Raw genomic sequence first — 19,886 nt, 5'->3', positions numbered from 1 at the left:
TAAAAGACTTTCTCACCTTCCCGAGCGTCAAACTAATACACCTGAATGAAAATTCATAGACTATTTACAATGCTATCTGCAGAAAAGTTTGCAAAGGCATCTCAGAACCAGCAGATACTCACACCTTTAAAAACAAGGAATACTGATGGAACACCCCAATAAAAACATCGATTCGATGCAAACATAACAGACCAGATATTGTTCTGTGGGACAGGGAACAAAAGTCATACACTGTTGTATAGGTCAGCTGCCCAGCAGATATGAATGTACAATCAAAAATTCAGGAAAAGGAGAACATTTGTGGCGAATTAATGCGGAACTTACAGCCCTTGTACTCTGACTATGCATTTTCATTTGTACCTATCATCATAGGTGCATTAAGTTACGTACCAACAAATTTCCACAAAAATCTAGAAATACTTGGTTTCACGGAGAAATAACAAAAGAAACTGACGCGGATTCTCCAAGACATTCCAAAAATTCACCGTTTGAGATTCCTATATGAATAGATGCATACACTTGCATTGACAGTTCAACCAACACACGAACTCAACTAAATATTTACAAACACAGGGAATTCTCTTAATTCAAAAAGTCTTGCCGCTTTGTTAGCGACTGGCCACAAGAACTTAAATTAAACTCAAAGAAAAATTATGCATACATAAGCTTGTAACTGTAAATTGGTTCTAATTTACTTAGTTGGTAATTCGTTAAGATTTTCCATAGAATTATTACGTTTTAAAGATTAAATTTTAAAGTTTCAAGTAACTCAAATTAAAAAAGAAATATTAGAGAGCGTGCAGTTGCGAAAAGTAGCATAATCTTGCAACCCTGCTGAGAGAGGATATACCTTCTGTAAAGTTAGCAACGTTCCGAGTTTACCAGTAAACACTGATAACTCTGTTGTTTGTATGTAGAGTATTTATTTATTTGGTCTAACCCATTTTCATCATTTGAGAATATTTGGAGATGCTTCCTCTTCCTAATGCTACATTTACTGTGCCTTAATACAGAAATAATCATGACTGATTAAAGTATTTTTGCTTGCCACTTTAAGACTGATGCTTTTATTCTTTATCATACAGACATATTCTAATTTGTCTTCTCACTTTGGTTGTTATTATCACAACTTTTCGGCCGTTGTATCCTCCGGCTTTCTTCTTGTGTTTTATTTATTTCACGAAGGACTTATTGTTTAACCTCACTCTTACTATCTATACTACTAAACTCAGTCAAACAATATATATAAACTACAAGCAGGTGTATTAATTTGACGCTCGGGAAGGCGAGAAAGTTTTTTACGTTTCGAGCCTACGCTCTTCAATAGAAAGGAACCCGAGGAAATAAACAGAGAGAGAATTTTTTAAAGCTTGTGGATTTAGCGGTCAATCATGATGATAAATTGGACAAAAGTAGTTGGACAGGAGAGCTAGGAAGAAGGGGAGATAATAAAGTACTGGTGATCCCAAAACGAAGGTGCACGTACGTGTGTGTATGTGAGCGTGTGTAAATGTGTGCGTGTGGATAGGAGCTGGTGACTTTGACGTGAGGATGTGTGTGTGTGTGTGTGTGTGAGAGAGAGTGCGCGCGCGCGCGGCTGTAATGTGTGGGTGCTGGGAAGTGGTCAGTGCTAGTATGTGCTAAGTGATGTAGAGTGGTGTGGTGGTGTAAAGTGTGATGTGATGGTGTTGGGGTGTGGGGATGTGAGGATGAGGTGTGAGTTTTGGATGAGGATATGGGGGTGGAGGTTTATATTCTCCTATTAGTTATTCCCTTCATGAGAACATGGGTTCGAAATTCCAGGAACGTCACCGAATACGACAAGCGCCTGAAGAAGGCCGGAGAGAGTGCAACTACCAAAATGTTATGGTTATTATAACAAAGATCAGAACACGTGTTCGAATATGTCAGTGTGTAATAGCGATATTTCCTCATCTCAGAAATTCAGACTTGTGTGTGTGTGTGTGTGTGTGTGTTTATTTGCTTTATAAATAGGTGATTTTCAATTCATTGATAACAGCCTGCATCTTTGTAAATATCGTTAATCCTTTTGCTTGCTTGCCTGAACAAGCCTACTTTATGCTTAAGTACGTATGTATGTGAACACTGATGTATAAAGTCTCTTTGAATGAATAAGTACATCTGTGTGTATATGTGTGTTTACATAATTACAAAGGTGTAGGAATGTGGGAATGATTGTAAATGCTGTTATCTGTATCCATTTGGCTGTTTGTATTACGTTTACATGTGTGTGTGGGTGTGTGTATACGTATCTGTATATAAATATGTGTGTGTGTATATATATATATATATATATATATATATATATATATATATATATATATTATATTATATATGTGTATGTATGTATGTATATATGTATTTATTATATATGTACATACACTCACACACACACATATACATATACATATGTATATATGTATGTATACATATATTTATATAAAGTACATCTAAGTATATGTGTATGCATGTATATGTGTTTGTGTGTGTGTGCATATATATATATATATATATGTGTGTGTGTGTGTGTGTGTGTGTGTGTGTGTGTGTGTGTGTGTGTGTGTGTATTTGTATGTATGTATGTATCATGTATGTATGTATAGATTTTGGAGTTTTCTCCCATGTCTCTCTTGACAAAATTTATCATTATCAGGCTTAGCTATACAATGTTAACCGCCATTAGACTATATATAAGCTATTTACTCCATTCCTCTATGAACCACGTGCAATATATTGGTTAAAAATACAGTGCTGACAAAAAATAACTACCATTTATTTAACAACGATTTTGATATTTACACCGTTTTAGTCACTACAGTAATTTAAAAAACACATACCATTGCATTAATTTTTGTTTTATACTCTAATAGTATTATATCCTATAAAGTAGCACTTTCACTTCACATCTGCGACCTGGTCACTGACACAATTCTACCATATCTGTATGCAATGGAATTTTGTCGACTAACTTAGATATAGTACAATATTTGATATGATTAAGAGCAGAGTATGGAAATGGTTAAAAAATTCACTTCAGAATCACTTTGGACTTGGGTTGACGGAATCTCTAAGAAACCCATCCAATGGATTGCACTTGTAAGTGGGAAGTCCATCTTTACACTGTGTCACACAGATTCAGCTTGAAAATTACATTAAAAACTCACAATGTCTGTGGAATGAAGGTAATCGGCTGATCGAATTAAATACTTATAGCCTAAATCAATGGAGATCCATTTACTATAATGAAATAAAACAAAAAATGAATATAAGGCATGCACACAGATATTAGGGAAAACAATACAGAGTGGTAGCTACTGTATGCAGCATCAAGCAAAACACTAGAAGAATGTCAACAATTACTTGCACATCCCAGACCTTTATTATCATTTCCCATTATATGGGTAAAAGATTTACTCAAATTCAAGTCAAGAATGTACCAATTCACTGTGATCCAACAAGAGTCTTAGCCATTCTGGGGGAGCATGGGGATATTGTGGAGGTGAAGTCCACCCTACAGCTCAACAGGACTGGAATTCTTATTGAATTCCAAATACTAGTTTATCCAGAAGAAATAAATTGCATTCCTGATTGTTGTTTTGGGGAATGCGAGCAGATGTCAGTGTTTATAAAATGGAAAACCCCATAAGCTTCATATTTGGGAATACTAACAACCTCAAAGCCTTGGTGGACAAATCACAATACTCTCCACTGTTATTACTAACTTCAAAAGAAAAGTCCCTTCCTCAGGCATTAGGTGAGTGCTCTACAACTATCTCACATCCACCTCTTTTCTCTGACTCAGGCTTCACAAAAGCAAAGGCCTCATTAGGAGATGAAGGCCTGTTAAAATCACATCAAAAGACCTGAGTTTGCAATAAGAGGAAGACTGAAACAAATAAATAGAAGGCAACCCAAATTGAAGGCCATAAGACATGATAGTCATTTAGAAAATCCATCACAAAACCAAATACCAAAAACAACAACACCAACATCAAAACCTTCATCACAACAAGAAAATCAACTTTTCCAAACACTTTCACAACCACAAACGAATAAAAAATCATAGAAACAAAAAGAAACACCTGAATAACAAAATGAACAACTGTCACACTCTTGTGTAACTTCTTTCTTCAACTTCACTGTTGTTTGCAAGAGCAACATTGAATTGAAAGAGGAAGTAATTAACAGCAAAAACGTTCTGACAAATGGGGAAAGCCCTTCCCCAAAACTCCATCAGACAGAATGCTAATTCAAACAGATATGAATACATGTCTAGATTAAAAACAAATTCTCCCAGGATATTGGAGGGTTTTGTAAGTATCCCCAAAAAAGCTTCTTAGAAAAACTTGTCCCCATTCCTCACTCAGCCAAAATGAAGGTTGCTTCAACAATCACCCATAAAGAAGGTAAATAACTTCATTTTCTTTAATCTAAATGGCTACATTTAGAGTAGGCTGAGTAAATATTTGGGGTCTGGGTTCAGTTTGGAAGTGGATTAGTGAATTTATTAAGCAACAGTTGATGGGGACAATCATCAGCAACTGGTGGTGGATCACCCTGAAGAGGACAATGGGAGTAGAATCAATAGAGTTTAAGCAAAAAGTTCACAATAGAAAGAAATAGATTAGAGGGAGAACTAGTCAGCAAATTAGAAGTGACAATTAGTAAATGCATTACGAATGATGAGATAGTAGTGAGAATGACCCTTGACCATTTCTTTGAGACAAAACATGTAGGCTGCATTGTTGGAGCTAAGGCCTGTTTGCTGAAACACAACAGATCTAAAGCTGTCCAATGGGCCCGAACAATGGAGACTCAACATGGCAACAAAACCACAATTGGGTTCCAAACAGATGTTTGCAACTTTCCAGCAGCACTTTACACAGCTCTTTAGGGAGAACAGTGGGTCAACGACAGTACCAGACTTTAGTTTGTACCCGGACAGCCTGCTGCAGCTCTCAGCAATGGACACAAGGTTCTGCAAAAAGCTGATAACTGCCACTGAAATACGAGAAGCAATGAGTGATTGATCACCCAGTTTGGATGGTCTGCTCTATGAATTCTATGTCTTCATACCAAATTTGTTTGGTGGCCTCTTGACAGACATCTGCCATAACTGGCAGCAGAACAGGAGAATTCTTAGTCCTGTTAGTTGTGGTGTGGTGACACTGTTGAGCAACACAAAGACACCAACAATGGGGACGTGCTAGGGAATTTTCAGCCCATGATTCTGCTAAAGAGTTTATGATTTTGGCCAAGGTGTTAACACAAAGGTTGGTGCTTGTCATCGGTATCAGGTTAAGTGCAACTGTGCAAACCTGAATAGCTCTATCCACAACAACTTCCACCTTGTAATACACCACAGAGAGGGCTGGGACCAAAGCTGGTTTTGCTGGAGCCCTGAACAATTTGGATCAGTCCGATGCATTTGATAGGGTCAACCATCACTACTGAGAAGCTGTCCTGAAAGTACCTGGTTTTGAACCTGTTTTCAGAGGCCGGATCGCTACAATGCATAATGGCACATGCTTGATGGTCAAAGTAAAAGGCTAGCTATTGAAATTGTTTCACATCACACACATGGTCCATCAAGGCTTCCCACTGTCATTTCTTCTGTATGTGCTGGCTCTCAAGCCACTGCTGTGGAAGTTGGAACTGTTGAGGAGCATCTTTTTCGAGCTGGGACATGGGAGAGCAGTGTTGCCATATGTGGACACTACTGTCATGGTATGGGGCACCTCTAAAGTAGAGACAGTCGGTACCATTCTAAAGGAATATGAGTCAGTTGCAGGGGCTAAAGTCAACACTGACAGGTCAGTGGGCTTGAGGCTGGGCACTTGGAAAGGCAGATCAATGCTGTCAGACAGCATCTTTAGACACTGGACTGATGGACCAGTTGAACTGCTTGAGATGTGGTTTGTCCCAACCTCTAGATAGATAAGAACTGTGGTGAGGTGACAAACAGGGTAGACACTCTTACCCAGAAATGGGCAGAGAGGTAGCTGTCCATGAAAGGTCAGGTAGAGGTGGTGAATGCCTACATCATTTGTGTCATCATTTATTGCCTAACCATCGTATCTGCCTCAGTTACTGCTTGATCAGGTTGGAGCATCTCATATTTATTTTCTTGTGGAAAGAACACATTCCAATTGTCAGGCAGTCAGTCTGCTGCCAGCAACCCCTGCATGGTGGCTTAGGCATGCCATAGCTTCTAATGTGCACACAGGCATTCAGGCTGTGCTATCCACAATGATTTCTGGATGGGGAACATGTGTGGGCTCCTGTTTGTGAAGTACATCTTTCCACAGTTCATCTCCTTGACAGAGCTGCAGTTCTGGATGAAGGAAAGACCAAGACAGGGCACCTGTTACATAGAGTGTCCCCTACCAGTTGAGAAATGGGATTTGGTGGATATTCCACTTTAGCAATATATAGAGGCTTAGTGATGGTGAAGTGCAACAACGTTATCAAGGAGACTCTGGGTGTCAACAAAAATAAACTGGCTAGTCTGTTCTGGAGGACTTTCTGGTTGGGGCCTACCATAGATAATTTCAGATGTCCTTGGTCTGGCAGTGCTGCTGAGGGGTTCTACTGATTCATGCTAAACTTTACAGGTACAGATATGCTGCCAGATGGGCTTGTGCAAGGTGTGTGCAGAGGGACAGAACTGTTCTACACACACTCGTTCAATGTCCAGGCATTGCTGACTTCTGGAGATATGTCGAACAGCTGCTGTCACATGTGGGACAGATCTGTCTGTCAGCTGAGTCCATAGTGATGATTACCCCATCACTCTCCTTTAATTGGGAAAGCAAGGCAGTTTTCCTTTACTGGTGGCTGTGACAAAAGAGGTCTGTTGAACAAGGTTGAAAGGCATGAGGACAGAGATATTCCTCTTTGCTAGAGTCCCTCATTGATTTTTGCACATTTCACTTGAAGAGGTAACTGAAGGTGGAGAGAGAAGTGCTGTGCTTGAAAGAATTTATTGAAAAGCAGGTGGAAGTTGTGAAAATAGCACAAGTGAATGGTACTGCTCTAAGTAAAGACCTGTGAGTCAGAGAAAAAGAACTGGAGTGGGCACTTGCTCTTGGTGTTCAGGGAGATCATCGACAGTGGAGTTCCTCAATTATGCCTAGCGGTCCTCTTGATATACTATCATCCTTTTATCCCCACTTCTTCTTTCCTTTTACTGTTGTATACTATGTCTACTTCCCTTCTTTGTTCTATTGTATACCATGCATACTTCCTTTTTTATTATCAATAATTTTAATACACTAACTTTTTGTTTTTGTACATACCTGTTGTGCGCATCACACTTACTTCAAAGAAGTGGCAAGGTGAGAGAGAGGAGGACAGAGGGGAAGTAAGAGAGAAGGAGAGAGTGAGAGAGAAAGTGAGAGAGAAAGTGAGAGAGTGAGAGAGAAAGTGAGTGGTGATGGCGTTCGTTTTGTGTTTTTAAATGTTTATCACACCACAAGAGAAGTAGATACATAGATACATATACACATTGTTAAATCAAAAACAGGAGAGAAGAGGGACACAAAGGAAGTGAAAGAGAAAGAGAGCAAGTGAGAGAGACAGTAGATACATAAATCCAAAGAAAAGTTCATACATATATACATACACACAGCAAATATTGAATGTCATTTTCACTTTTCATTACCACACGATGATAAAATTAACTCACAAATGGTTGAGTACTCCAGAGATATGCATAACATTAACGTAGTTCTCAGGGAGATTCAACCTCACACAGAATATGACAAGGCTGGCCCCTTTGAGTTACAGCTACAACTTGAGACATATATATATATATATATATATATATATATATATATATATATATATATATATATATATATATGTGAATGTATTTGTGTCTGTGTATAGTTTAGGTTAGTTAAAACATGTTTGCAATAATAAGTGTCACGTGGTGGAAATAAACGCAATTACCAAACCTTTGTTCAGAAATCCATTTATTATTTCGTTCTTTTGTATTTCAATTTGTACATTAAAGTTCTTTGAGTATGTATGATGTATTTTTAGGTTAAATAGTAATTCCGTTTACATTTGTGTAACTGAGATATTTTGGTTGGATTATATAGTCATTGGTGTTACATTACTTTCTATATTCTGTAACTGTCACAATATACTTTTCTAGGCCTGAATTTTTTGTGGGGAGGGGGCCAGTTGATTAGATCGACTCCAGTACACAACTGGTACATAATTTATTTACTCTGAAAGGACGAAAGGCAAAGTCAACCTCAGCAGAATTTGAACTCAGAACATAAAGGCAGATGGTCATAATATAAAAACATTTCTCATGGCACCAGTACACTGTTTACAGATACATTTTTTGTTTTCCATGAATTTTTCATGGGTCCAGCTAGTTATTATTATTATTATTATTATTATTATTATTATTAATATAGAAAGGATTGAGGTAACTCCTCCTGAAGAGTGCCATTTGTTATCTAGTGAACAATATTTCAACATCTCGAGATGTTGAAATATTGTTCACTAGATAACAAATGGCACTCTTCTTTTAATTTGACTCTATTATTATTATTATTATTATTATTATTATTATTATTATTATTATTTCATTATATGTAAACCCCCACAAGTTGTGTCTGTCTTTGAACTGTCTCCTTCATCCTTCACCCTGATGGCAAATAAAACTATCTTCTTCTTCTTATTATTACTACTACTACTACTACTACTACTACTACTACTACTACTACTACTACTATTATTATTATTATTATTATTATTATTATTATTATTATTATTATTATTATTATTATTATTATTATTATTATTATTTTTATTTAGGTGATGAGCTGGCAGAATCATTAGCACATTGGACGAAATTCTTAGCAATATTTTGCCCACCGCTATGTTCTGAGTTCAAATTCTGCCAAGGTCAACTTTGCCTTTCATCCTTTTGTGGTCAATTAAATAAGTATCACTTATTACACACTGGGGTCAATGTAATCGATTAATCCCCTCCCCCAAATTTCAGGCCTTGTGCCTTTAGTAGAAAGGATTATTATTATTATTATTATTATTATTATTATTAATATGTGCTAGCTGGCAGAATCATTAGCATATTGGATAAAATGCTTAGTGGCATTTTGTCTATCTTTATGTTCAGGGTTCACATTCCACCAAGATCAACTTTACCTTTCATCCTTTTGGGGGTCAATGAAATAAGTACTAGTCAGACCCTGGGGGTCGCTGTAATCAACTAGCTTCCTCCCGGCAAAAAATTTCAGAAAGGATGGATCTTTGTGGTTTTTGTCACTGTTTACAATTATCTTTAAAAATTCTTTTAATGCATTATATAGATGTAATTTTTGACACTGAATCCAAATTTGTTATTCATTTATTCCAGAAAAATTTTGCAAAAATGTTACAGGTGTTCAAAGTTTGATAATTTTCAGAACTTTCAGCCAATCTTCCATCATCACGCCGGGGTCTGGCATCGGCATTAAACTAGCTATGCAAGCAAATTAAATATTTAAAAGCTACGAACAGACAAACCAACAGGAGTTGCTAGAAATAACAGCCAAAACATTAAAATATGCACATGCAAAGTTGATATTAAAACATTCGCGAGCAAATTAAATATTTAAAAGCTACAAACAAACCAACAGGATTTGCTAGAAATAACAGTCAAAACATTGTTTAAAACAGACATTTATTATTTAAAGAAATTCAAGAATGAAAATTCGCAATACACTCTATGATTTTATAAAATAAATTATCTTTCTCATATCTCCTTCTCCACATAAATTCACAAATATAAGAGTCAACCATACCCAGGTACTTTCAATTTGTTGAGTGTGAGTCTCATCTGTTATGAAAACAATGATAGAACAAGTGGTGGTTACACTCCTTGTGTGCATGCACAGCATCTTTGGTTACTATGGAAACAGAGTTCTTTGCAATCAGCTATGGAACATGTAGTGCTTCTTTGCCTTGGTTACTATAGAAACAGATTTCTTCGTCATGGTAATGTCTAAAATACTTGCTTCTGATTGGCTAAAATACCCAAATTTTGAAAATTTTAAAGGCTAATAACTTTTTAATTAGGGATTTATAGGAAAAATGAATTTCATTTTCATAATTGGTATACAAAATTTAATCCATATACCAAATTTGAAAACAATTGAAGCAAAATTGTAAACAATGATATAAACCACAAAGATTCTAAAGAATTATTATTGTTGTTGTTGTTGTTTTAAATTTATTATTATTATTATTATTATTATTATTATTATTGTCATTATTATTATTATTATTGCAGATGTACCAAGGCTAGTTCCTTCATCTCCTTCAAAACCAATCATAACTTCAGCACCTGATTTATGTGCCAAACTGAATGTCTATGAAGTATGAGGAGAAAAACCAAACCATGATATCTCACTCTTTTACACACCTATGGGCAAAATTCTTCTTTGCATCATGTATTATTCTACATTGGTATCTGACAAAGCTGATGTCTAAGTTGAAGCAGTCGATCCTGTTATACTGTAAACTACATTTCTATACAAGTTTCCATTACACACAAAAAGAAAAATGAAATACATTAATAATTCTATGGATGAAGATTTAACAGCAACTATAAATTATTAACTTTCATATGAAAAAAATAAGCTTCCCAAATAACCTTTAGATGTATTGTGGTTCTGCTGTTGATCTCTTTACTTGATGTTTGAAATTAGAATAAGTTAAAAATAACTTATAAAGATGTCGTTTTAAATACTTTTACTTTTGTTTCTTTAAATTTGGACCCCAAAAAAATAACAAAAAATGTCATTTAAGACAATGATTTTTTTATACTACTGACTTAAATTTCTAACCTGAAAATTCAGCATTATATATAATATATACAATGGTTCATTTTAGATTTATATTTAATGACATAATAACCTGTGATTTTTTCATATAGTTCTTTTGTGTATTTAGATTAATGCTTCTCACCAACAGTTGAAAGAACCAAGACAGCCTTTATGTAGTAGCTGGACCTGCTAGTAATAGCAACCAAATCTCCCTTAAATCACATCATGTCATCTTAAAGTGTACATTTAAATACATTCCTATCAGTGACAGGACAATAATGATCAGAGGGCTGCTCAATCTGGACTGGATTAGGGATAGCAGCTGTTGACTGAATTGTAGGTGTGTACAGTCATATGTAATATCTGTGTACACTTGGATAAAGAAAGACATACATAGCAGAAAATGTCTGGAAAGAAAGAAATTCTTGTAGACAATATGTGTGAAAAACAACCATTGGGCAGCATATGTCTGACTAGGTCTGAGTGTACACAAACTTGTTAAATATGATTGTACACATCTATATTTCATTTATTCCTGCTTGGTCCACCTCTGAGTAATTAATTCCAGCTTGACATAAACTCTGCTTACATCAGCAAATGTAAATGTGTTACTCTAATGTAAGAACAAGTTCTTAGTGGCTAGGAACAATGACTCTGTACCTGCAGCTGATGAGATGTAATGATGCAGAACCACATGCATCCTACATTTCAGTGAGATCATTCATAGCCAAATGGTGGATTGAAAAGGAGAATTCCTTCTCTTGAGAGAATTTCTGCAGTGTACATGAACATGTTAAATATGATTGTACACACCTATATTTCATACACTGCTTAGTGCACCCCTAATTAATGTTGACTGAGTTATTTAGAATACCTTTTTTTTTTTAAATTTCATTTTCCATAAGCTTTTTTGCATGACAAAAAAATCATATATTCATTTGAGATTTAAAAAGTTTAAGAAACCAAACAGATAAAGTTAAATTTCATTAATATGGATGATAGGATGACTTTCATAACTTTAAACTGCAGTGAAGATATTAAAATATGATGAGCGTGAGGAGTGGTATGGACAATTCAGTTATGCCTCTTTGTTTTGATTTCAAATACTGCCTGAGTTGATTTTGTCATTTATCCTTCTTGGGTCAAGTAAACAGGTACCAGTAATATAATATCATTAACCAAATTGACCATATTTCTTCTCTGGAAATATGTGGCCTTGTGTCAATGTTAGTAATTAATAAGTAACTAATATTATGCTACCACAATGTAATTGTTCAAAATTACTAACCAATAAACAACATCACATACAAAATACATTAAAGATTTTTTCATGTTTCCTTGATAAAGAATCTTGTATCAAAAACATATTTTGATTGTGAGGCTGGGTTTTTTTTAGTCCATAATTTCCTGTTACAGCAACTTCTTGGATTTGTTTCCAAGGTTACTATTGTGACATAAGTGCTTTCAGAGAGAATCTAGCTGCAGTGTGTAAAACAGGATACAGTTGCAGCACTGTCTAGGTATTTAAAGAATTTGTATACTTCAAGCAAATTAGATTTAGGTTCAACAGAGCTCATAGAGGGAAATAAATATATTCTTTGTCATACAATGATATTCTTTTCAATTTCCAATCAGAATTCCTTCACTTTCATTGAATCCATGTCTTAGTTCTATATTTCATCTCTTATGAATGTTTGTGAGAAATCCTTTAAATCTCTTCAGATATTTCATATTGTTGCTTTACAATTAGAAATTTTGTTGTTTAGGATTGACTTCATCCATTCATTTTACATTAGTCAGAAACCATTTCTAAATGCCATTACACTGTAATGGAACTTATTGCATTTCATTTCTTTCTCTTTCAGTTCATATAAGAAAGATCTTCCTTCTTTCTTCTTTTATTTTTCTCTGTTAGATTTATAAAGGGTTAGAAGCCTATGTCATCATGAGACATTAAACAACCCATATGTGTGTGTGTGTGTAATATTATATGTATGTATATATATATACACACACACACAGAGTTATTCTATTTCTATATGGACTAAAACTTTTCCTTTGTAAAATGAAATGTTTAATTTAAGGAATCCTTTTTTAAAGGGATTTGATGTATAAGTCATAAACCTCTGACAGATCTCCTTCACCCATACTTCTCATTTGATTACATAGAAGACTAGAAACATTGTTAACTTGATATGACTATCTTATTGACCTAGTTATAGTTTATGAAACATTTGAAAAGGACCAACTGAAATTTAAAAAACCTACCATTTTTACAAATTATAACTATGTCAAAAATATTTCTTGTCTTGAGATTAATAATGATAGCGTTGAAATATGAAAGAATTTGATAAAAAAAGATATATAATCATCAATAAGAATGTGTGTGTGTGTGTGTGTGTGTGTGTGTGTGTGTGTGTGCACATGCAATGAGAATGCCCTCTCTATACCATGACTATGTAAACCATATACTATCATGTACATATTGTAACTTTGTCTTCCTTTGCTCTTTTTATTAAAATTGCTTAACACTTGTCTCTTGAAATAAAATAACTCTGCTTTCAAAAGATCTCTTTCTGCAAAAGCAATTCTCTGTATCACTCTCTACTTTCATATATATATATATATATACCATATGTACCGGTGTATAAGATGGCTGGGCATGTATCTAGTTTTTAAGACATGTGTTAGTCATGTCAGTCAATAGCCAAGCTAAAAATTTCATGCAGTACATTACAGGTCATGAAGTTCATCTTTTATACCTGGAGTATTAGACGACACCATAATTTAAGATGTTTTAAGACTAAAAGATTGCATTATACACTGATGTATATGTGTATATATGTATGTATTATTCATCCTTTGTATTTGCTTCTGATAATAAATATATTTTTACAGAACACATTGTTTTATGTTATTTTTCACTCAAATTTGGTGGCTAATCTAACCTTGTATTTCTAGTACTAGGAATCATCCCTGTTGTTAGCTGTTCAATGATGGGAACAAATGGTAACATGTGCTTGCCATTTGTTTCCATAAGAGCAGCACTCAGTTGTCAGGTTTTCTGTTTCAGATAGTTTTTTTGAACCAGTGTAAGACATAGGGTTTAGGGTTAGGCTAAGGTTATAGTGCTTATATGCAAACTGCTACCTCTTGCAAAAAATGTTTGTGTATATATTGGGTCATCCCATAAATAATGCAGATTTTACAATTGCATGCACTAAAAGTTGGAGGGGAATGAGATAAACTACCTGCATCAACTTGCTATAAAAGCAGGTAGTAATTTTACTTTATACTTATAATTAGTGCACGTTTTGAAGAGTGCAGTTCACTTTTCACAGTTATTTTTTCAAAGCAATAATGGAAGTGACAAAGGAGCATATTTGGCATATTTTGCTTTATAAGTTCAATAAAGGCAACAACACAACAGAAAGTGTAAGGAATATTAATGCAGTATATGGGGATCGGACAATAAGCGTAAGCCAGAGTCAACAGTTCCAGAAATTCCAAGCCAGAAACTACAGCCTAGAAGACAAGTCTTACCCTGGAAGATCTAGAGCTCAACGAGAATGTCCTACAAACCCTGGTGGAACAAAATCCCATTGTAACTTCTGAGGAACAAGCATAGAAGCTTGGATTTGGTCATTCAACCAGTCATCGACACCTGCATGCCATTCGAAAAGTCAGCAAATTGAGTCGATGAGTTCCTCACAAACTTTCTGAGTCTAATCACGCACAGAGAGTGAATGTGTGCTCTTCTTTGCTGTCAAGTCTCACAAGTTAACCTTTTTGGGACTGAATAGTGACTGGTGATAAGAAATAGGTTCTCTATGAAAATGTCAAATGCCAAAGACAGTGGGTAGGAAAAGGAGAAACACTGGCACCCCAGGCTAAAGAAGGTCTTCACCCATGTAAGGTCTTGTTTTCTGTTTGGTGGAATATGAAATATTTAGTTCACTTTAAACTTTTAAACCCAAACCAAATGATCACAAAGAAGATCTACTGTGAGCAACTTGAGTGGCTTAAGTCAGTGCTAGAAGAAAAATGACCATCTTTGGTTTCAAGATGCAAGGTGTTCTTGCATCAGGATAATGCTCGGCCACATACAATGAAGATGACATTCCAAAGGCTGGAACAGTCTGAATGGGAAACGAAGCCCCACCCACCATATTTGCCAGACATTTCCTCATCTGATTATCATTTATTCTTCAGTCTTCAAAATCATTTGAACAGAAAAAAATATGAATTCTGTAGACGAGGTCAGAACAGTACTGGAGGAGTATTTTTCATCACGAACAAGTGAATTTTAGAAGAGAGGCCTTGCATGTCTACCAGATAGATGAAAGAGCATTGTAGGAAATGAAGGAGAGTATATTTTAGATTAAAAAAGAACTTTTCATCTTAATTTTGAAAAATAAAAGAAGTATAAAAAAATGCATTATTTATGGGACGACCCAATACAATAGAAATTCATTGCCATAGACTTCTTTTCTTCATTTTGGAAGTGTTTATTACATTTTTTTATTTAGTACTTCAAAGTTATATAACATTCTAATTTTATTTCATTAAAAATTTCTTTTCATCTTTGTTGGGGTTTCACAATGTTTTTAATTTCCTTTCATTAAATTCTTTTTATAAAATAAAATTTATCTTTAAAGTTTATACTGTTTACATTTCTTATCATCAATTCATGGAAACTGTGACTTCCAGCATAATCATAATTGAGGCTTCTGACTGGCAAAAATTTAAAGTTTAAAGATTTGTAACTTTTTATATTATTAATTTGTGTCAAAAATGGATGTGATTTTTGGGTAGTGTGGAAAACTATATCAATGTAGAAAATATGAACAAAATCAGATAGGGAAAACAAAACTGCAAAGATCTGATATCTATTAGAAAGCTGGTAAAGCTTGCAGAGATTCTACATGGTCACTCAACCTGGTGGAAATAGTTGTCAAATTCTTCCAAATATCACCCTACCATCTTAGGAAAAAATGAATTCATTGGTCCTAAATAAAAATAGACTGAAATGCCTTTGGTCATATATTTAATTACCTAGTAGTAAACCTGAGTCTAAACATGTACAAACAGCACTGTAGTTTGTTCGATGTTTCTTCAGAATTTGTTTCATTGATCAAAATACAATTTGTTACAATGTCACCCACTGGTTAGTGGTACAAAATGTTATCTGCTCATTTTATAAAAAGAAAAATATCAAAAATATATAAGTATGGAAAAATAAATATTATTTTGAAATTTGGTTGTTTGTTTCATTGGTAAAAGGAAATTGGAGAAAATTACTCAAACTGACAGCAAGCATAATTACAATAAGTGCTTTCTTGAGAAATTATCATGAAAATGGTGTACATATGTTGAATATAAATATATAAACATGTACTTTGTCATGTGGCTATTACAAAGTTCAGTGCCTCGCAGTAACTAGGAATATAACCCCAGATGGAAATAAGATTTTAGGATTTCTAGAAATTGATGTTTTAATAATTTGACATAGAGGTTTGTGTAGAGGAGTTTTTGCTTCTGTTGGCTTATATTTGAAGGCAGTCATTTTGTGTAAGTTAGTTTTTTCCAATGGGAATGTGGGGGATTAGCAGAGCAGAGGAATAATGTAAAGATAAATGTCTATCCATGGTTATCAAAAAATAATACTAATAATAATTAAGAATTGATGAAAATAATTTGCCAATATGTTGGGCAGTGTATTGTTAGGTGTTGTGGTTTGGAAGTTGAATAGGCACAAGTTCACTGGTCTATAAAGTTTCCTATTTGTATAGGGATTAGTAAAGTAAGATATTTTGATATTTTAGGGACAGAGACAATGGCAAAGACTATTACAGGAAGTTTATATTTTCTATTTCAACAAAAACCCACAGTCTGAAGATTTCTCCCCAGGATGAGATGAAATTATAAGTCTCTGGGAAACACTGAACTGTGCAAAACCTACAATAAAGTTGTTACACTAGAAATGTATTGAGTTTTTTCATAAAAATTGTCATACCCAGCATACTTACACTTAATATATATATATATATATATATATATATATATATATATATATATATATGGTTGGCGTTAGGAAGGGCATCCAGCTGTAGAAACTCTGCCAAATCAGACTGGAGCCTGGTGTTGCCATCCGGTTTCACCAGTCCTCAGTCAAATCGTCCAACCCATGCTAGCATGGAAAGCGGACGTTAAACGATGATGATGATGATGATGATATATATACACATATATATATACACAAATAATTTATAATCATAAGCATAATTATGATTATAATTAATCCAGAAATGCGTATATAGTTAATCAAAGCCAGGTGGATTCGTTATTTTTCTCTTTGCCTGTGTGAGTTAGGAGTATTGTTGTCTGGGAGATATATTATGGTAGTGGAATAGTATTTGACTGCTATTTCTAAATTTCGGTATGTGGTGAAGCAATTTTGCTGAACCCTGATTATAATTATGCTTATAATTATAAGATTTTTGTATAAGTTTACCGATAATGGTTCTTTTAACATACTGAACTACTTGGTGAAATTATTAGTTGTTAATTATTGATTTTCACCCTATATCAGTATATATATATATATATATATATATATATATACTTTATTTGTATTAAGGCTACCATTGGTTTCATGCAAGTTGCCCTCAACAATTATGAAGCCTATCACATGGAACATTGATGTTCATCTCCATTTTTGATTAATCCAAAATTATTTGGATTAATCCTTAACATGAAATCAATGGTAGCCTTAATATATAAATAACAAGTCTTTATCCACCAATGCAGTGTTGAGCACTTATTCTCATTGTTCGATACTTACATATATATTTATGCCAGCATGGACAATGGATGTTAAAAATGATGATTATATATATATATATATATATACACACACATAGTAAATGAAAGGGTATCTGGGAATCCAGGCAGTTATCTCAGTAATAACTCCTGTGAACACTATGTCTAAGATTGAATAGGGGTGGCGGGAAGATCTTTTCATTAGAAATATTACTTTCACACAAACTGAAAATCCAGGAAGTTACCTTCAGTTGCAGAGTACAAAATAACAAGCAAAGAATGGAGCTGGTATCACGTATATTCCATAGTTTACAAGTGTTCCAACAACATGTAGGTGACAATTTGTATAAGTTGGTAAACATAAAAGAGAGCAATGATTATGTAAAATAGATTATATAATATTGATTATGTAATGAAAGACCCATCTCATCATAACCCCAGTGAATAAATAAACTAATATATTTATTCACCATAGTAAACATATAATCATTACCCTCTTCCAAGTTTATTATATGATCTATCATTTGTATGTTGTTTGAAACAGCTGTAAAATGTGGAATAAATATGATGCCAAAATCATTATTCTTCATTTGTTATATAAACATACATATATAAATATATGCATGTATATAATATCATTATTATTATCCTTTTCATTATTGACCACATTATTATTAGATACATTTCACAGATATGTTTCATTGACATATTTTGATTTTTTTTTTAAGTACATATCTTCTTATTTCTTAGTGCTCAACAAACATTCTAAAGAAACACTTTCAATTCAATACAAGTTACATTTCATATTACTATCAATATTAGTCAATGAAATTTATATAGAAATCTTTATACTCACATTCTCTGTATTATTATCATTATTATTATTATTATTATTACTGCACATCCCAAAAAAGAGAAAAGCAGTTAAATTTCAAGGTTGACAAAATAAGTACTAGTTGAGCACTGAGGTCAATATAATTGACTTACCTCTCCCCTAAAAAATTCCTAGCAGCATCTGAAGAAGGAATTTTTATATTCTGAAATATTATATCAGACTATGAATAATTAAATTATCACAGTTATATTATTCCACTCTGCATTGTTGTGCCATTCAAGACATTATATTTCACAAACAATACACAATGATTCCAGCGAACTACAATACTTTCTTCTTATTATTATCATTATTATTATTATTATTATTATTATTATTATTATTATTATTATTATAATGGTAGTGAGCTGGCTGAATTGTTAGCAGTATTTTATCTGTTGCTATGTTTGAGTTCAAATTCCACCAAGGTTGACTTTGCCTTTCATCCTTTCAGGAGTTGATTAAATAAGTAGCAGTTATGCTCTGGGGTCAATGTAATTGACTTAAACCCTTCCCCCAAAATTTGAGGCCTTGTGCTTCCAGTAGAAAAGATTATTATTATTATTATCATTATTATTAAGGCTGTGAGCTGGCAGAATTGTTAGTATACTGGACAAAATGCATAGTGGTATTTTACCCATCATTGCATTCTGAGTTCAAATTCCACTGAGGTCAACTTTGCCTTTCATCCTTTTGGGGTTGATAAATTAAATACTAGTGAAACACTAGGGTCGATTTAATCGACTAGTATCTTACTCCACATTTCAGGCCTTGTGCCTATAGTAGGAAGGATCATTATTATTATTATTATTATTATTATTAATGTGGTGAGCTGGCAGAATCATTGGCATGCTGGACAAAATAATTAGAGGTATTTTGCCTATTGCTACATTCTGAGTTCAAATTCTGCCAAGATCAACTTTGTCTTTCATCCTTTCAGGGTTGATAAATTAATTACCAGTGAAACTTTGGAGTTGATGTAATTGACTAATCCCCTCCCCACAAATATACAAAGCCCAATATATCCATCATGACCACACATCTGATAAGGGTACACCAAGCACATGCATCACAGCCATATGTGTCTGACATGGTGACTTCATGTCAAGGTAACCAGTGCATGACCTTGCATGTAGAATCCAGTTAGAATGTTCTTCAGGCCAAGTAGCTCATTCTGCTAAAAAGGTCCCTGAATAAGAATTGTTTAAAGATGATGAATGAAACAGCCGTGTTTCCAGAGATAAATTACTCAAACTCCAAAGAATTCCTCTCAACACATGGTTCTGATGCTCCCCCACTACTTCTGCTTGTGATCAGAGATG

The 19,886-nt window shown here is 34.2% G+C and overlaps 1 long non-coding RNA gene across 1 annotated transcript in view; it reads left to right on the top strand.

The window, feature by feature from the left end:
* LOC106869446 (uncharacterized) overlaps positions 1–13,768 on the top strand; it is a 65,620-nt gene extending 51,852 nt beyond the window's left edge. The window contains exon 3 of the long non-coding RNA XR_001409400.3: positions 10,334–13,768. This is a non-coding gene — a long non-coding RNA (uncharacterized LOC106869446). The remainder of the gene's footprint in view (positions 1–10,333) is intronic.
* Positions 13,769–19,886: the final 6,118 nt, after the last annotated feature.

Source organism: Octopus bimaculoides, chromosome 4, assembly GCF_046866305.1.
Source record: "Octopus bimaculoides isolate indiv1 chromosome 4, ASM4686630v1, whole genome shotgun sequence".
Taxonomy (NCBI): domain Eukaryota; kingdom Metazoa; phylum Mollusca; class Cephalopoda; order Octopoda; family Octopodidae; genus Octopus; species Octopus bimaculoides.
Note: the sequence above shows the minus strand (reverse complement) of the source record. Positions and strands in the feature narration are given on the sequence as shown.